The sequence below is a fragment of the Sceloporus undulatus genome, chromosome 2, assembly GCF_019175285.1.
Source record: "Sceloporus undulatus isolate JIND9_A2432 ecotype Alabama chromosome 2, SceUnd_v1.1, whole genome shotgun sequence".
NCBI lineage: Eukaryota > Metazoa > Chordata > Lepidosauria > Squamata > Phrynosomatidae > Sceloporus > Sceloporus undulatus.
In genome coordinates, this window is record NC_056523.1 from 251,215,861 (window position 1) to 251,220,235 (window position 4,375).

Here is a 4,375-nt window from a genome sequence, read left to right on the forward strand (position 1 = left end):
AACTTACCACAGCACTAGGTGCATCCTCTGGTTTGCAACATAGTTTGCTCAGTGTGTTGTTTAGGCATTCTTGCTGCATGTGACAATGAGGGGGTAGTTTGCATGAGTCTACTATTTCTACATGATAAGTGAGGACTCCCGACTTACTGTACTGTGCAAAATGGACTTTTCAGAACACTGACATGGTATTAAAGGTGTGCTTTGTTTCCAACTGAAAATATTATTTCTGTATGTCTTACCATCGAGGACCATTTCTTCCATTTCACATACAACCTGACAGTATATAAAGCTGGGGACAGAGTGAAATCTGCTCTAATAACAACCAGTGTGGGGCTATAGGTTTTCAATTAGCCAGTGTGACGCAAACCCTCCTTGCATGCTGTTACCTCCTTCCTCAGCTTTCTCAGCTCAGTCAGTAAAGCTTGGTGGCAGTCATTTAAACCCCTCAGTTCTGAAGCTGACTTTTAACTAGCCACAGAATGCAATGTATCTGAGGTAACCATAGAAACTACAGCAACTAGGACACAGCTGAAGGTTGCCATGTTTTGCTGTACCAGCTCTTTGTCCCTCTTCAAAAACATATTTTTCATCCAAAGCCTTTTCAAACTCACCATGTAATAAATGCATGCATGCATGAAACACTACATTTTAAAAAACCCACCAAAATAAACATTTTTCTCTCTGTGTTGTTGTCTGTTGCATTTCACAAGCAGCAACATTGTGGGGATGTTAATCACTTGCACGTGGGCTCATATGTATTCACACATTTGCTTCAGTGAATTAGGAGTGTTCCTCTCCTAACCACACACAAGAACTGGATGTCCCTCCTCCAGATAATAAAAAAAGTCAGACTTCAGAAGAAGAATTTTCATATACCATAAAAATGAGACCAAATGGGCCCAACAAAGGCATCTTTTTATCCTTAGTGGGATAACTTTGGCACCTGTTAGTAAAGGGCACTTTTTCTATTGATATGAGGAAAATTAACATACCAATAATGGACAAATACAACTGCATATTGAAAATCATGGGATATCTGTGCAAGCATTACAGATTTGGGGAGTATAGCATTAAAAGCCTAAGACTATCCTGCTTCACTGACTTCATTTATAGACTATGAGAGTTGGAATGGCATTTCGTTAGGCAATGGAAGAAATTACAAGCGACTTACTATTTGTAAGTTACTTGTAAGCTCTAGATAGGTAAACAAAACCTGATTGATTTTGGGATTGTTTGATATAAGATGAGGGGATTTCTATTGTTCAAGCAAGATTGGTTTGTTCACAGGGATTTGTATACCTACAAAACCCTCTGACTCAGTATCTGTATTAGTTTGAATTGATATCGTATAAGAGTTTTGTAAACAAAGGGTGACATAATGCGCATTTTGAACAAGCTATGGTTGTTATCCTATGCACATACAACTAGGAGGAAGTCTTATTAAAGTCAGTGGGACTTACTTTTGAGGAGATATGCAAAGAACTGCACTGGTAGTTCAGCATAACCGTCTAGCGAGGGTGTTTAGGGATGTGTGTTGTAGTCCAAGTTTTGTTCAACATCCTTATAAATGATTTAGTTTAGGGAACTCAGGATGTGCTCATCCAATTTGCAAATGACACTAAACTGGGAGGAGGAGCTAATATCTCAGAAAGCAGAAGGTGATCCCCAAATGTTGGAGAGGAAGAGCAAAACTAGATTTCCAGATTTGACAGCAATGCATTTGAAAAAGATCTAGAAGTCTATACACTAAAGAAGAGTCAACAGTATGATGGGGTGGTAAAAGGAAAAAAAATAAAGCTAATGGAATTTTAGGATGCAGCAACAGGAGTATGTAAAAGCTGTTCATGAATACCTTGGACGACTTTCATTGGAAGTTTTTGAACAGATGTTGGATGGCCAGAGAAGCTTTAGCTGTGGATTCCTGCTTTGGATCAAATGACTCTTGTGATTTCTTTCAACTCTATAATTCTGTGATTCCGTAGGAGCTGGACATTTGGCCCAAGGCATTTTCCTGCCTGCTGTAGATCAGAAAAGCCTGCCCTGCTCCCAGCCACAGTAAAGTGCAGGGTATCTGAGGGTGACCACGCAGTCTGAAGAATAAAATCCTACTCCTCTCTGGCAATTAAAGTACAACCATCATACTTAACTAAAAATTGACTGCCTTTTCATGACATCCAAAATCAGCTGCCTGAAGTGACTGTCTCACTCTGCCTGACCATAGGGTTGACTGTTCTTAATCAGCATGTTGAAATTTTGGTATGGATAGGAGCTGGCAACATGAATATTATAGATCTCTCTTTCATTAGAACTGGCTGCTGAATTCTTGTTTTCATAAAAGCTGGATCTTGCTATTGAGGAGGAACAGACAGCACGAGACTGCCATCTAGGGCAGGACATGTTCAGTACATAATCCGTGTAAAAAAAGCAGGGCTAGACAGACAGTACAACTGTGGAACTACTCAATTTTGTATATGAATTAGGTTCATGTGTCTGTGTGTGCACACATGGACATAATAGTTATTGCAGCAGATTACGTAGCCTGTATAGTTCAAAACCAGGCCTACTGAGCACTCAACCAATATTGTCACAGAAAGATATTTGACAGTGCTTATGATATTTCTTGCAGATTCCAACCCACTTCATCACAGGCATGCCTCAATAGGCAGATATGTATAGCTATGTTGGAAAGAGTGGAGAATGGGAATACGGAAAGTATCAGCATAGTCATAGAGAAGATTTTTATTAGTGACACACATAAACAAATTAATACATCTGTGGTGATGAAAACTCTCCGACAAAGCCAAATATGAAAGAAAAGTTAAACACTGAGATACATTCTGGTTGGTTTAGGAATGAAATCTGACATACTAGAAGGAATGTTGTTTATGTGCCTTCAAGTTGACTTCAGCTTATGACAAACTTATCTTTTCTCAGCAAGATTTATTCTGAAGAGATTTTCTACTGTTTCTCCTCTTAGGCTGAGAGTGTATGACTTGCCCAAGGACACCCAGTGGGTTGCCAGGACTGGGAGGGGATTTGAACACTGATCTCCCAGAGTCCTAGTCCAATCCCCTGGTCAGCACATATTGCTTTCCCACCAGCTTGGTAGATGAAGGGAATGCTGTGGATATAGTATATCTTGATTTCAGTAAGGCTTTTGACAGGGTTCCCCACGACATTCTTGCAAACAAGCTAGTGAAATGGGGGCTAGACAAAGTAACGGTTACATGGATTTGTAATTGGTTGACTGGCCGAATGCAAAGGGTGCTCAACAATGGCTCCTTTTCATCCTGGAAAGAAGTGACCAGTGGGGTCCCACAGGGCTCTGTCCTGGGCCCAGTGCTATTCAACATCTTTATCAATGACTTAGATGACAGAATTGGGAGCATACTTATCAAATTTACAGATGACACCAAATTAGGAGGAGTAGCTAACACTCCAGAGGACAGGATCAAAATTCAAAATGACCTGAATAAACTAGAAAGTTGGGCCACAGCTAACAAAATTAACTTCAACAGGGAGAAATGTAAGGTACTGCACTTAGGGCAGAAAAATAAAATGCACAGATATAGGATGGGGGACACCTGGCTTAAGGAGACAACATGTGAAAGGGATCTGGGAGTCCAAGTAGACCACAAGTTGAACATGAGTCAACAGTGCAATGCAGCAGCTAAAAAGGCCAATGCAATTTTAGGCTGCATCAGTAAAAGTATAGTATCTAGATCAAGGGAAGTAATAGTGCCACTCTATTCTGCTTTGGTCAGGCCCCACCTGGAATATTACATCCAGTTCTGGGAACCACAATTTAAAAAGGATGTGGATAAACTGAAGCATGTCCAAAGGTGAGCAACTGAAATGGTGAGGGGTCTGGAAGCCATGCCCTACGAGGAACGACTTAGGGAGCTGGGGATGTTTAGCCTGGAGAAGAGAAGGCTAAGAGGTGATATGATAGCCCTGTTTAAATATTCGAAGGGATGTCATATTGAGGAGGGAGCAAGCTTGTTTTCTGCTGCTCCAGAGACTAGGAGCCGGAGCAATGGATGCAAGCTACCGGAAAAGAGATTCCACCTCAACATTAGGAAGAACATCCTGACAGTAAGGGCTGTTCAACAGTGGAACAAACTCCCTCGGAGTGTAGTGAAGTCTCCTTCCCTGGAGGTTTTTAAGGCCATCTGTCGGGGATGCTTTGATTGAGAGTTCCTGCATGGCAGGGAGTTGGACTGGATGGCCCTTGCAGTCTCTTCCAACTCTATGATTCTATGAGAAATAATAAAGATGCAAAACCTACAGGCAACAAAAATGACCTAAACAGTGGTTGAAGGTTAAACAAAAGGGAATGAAGGAAAAAAGAAAAGAAATTCAAAACTCTGCTCAG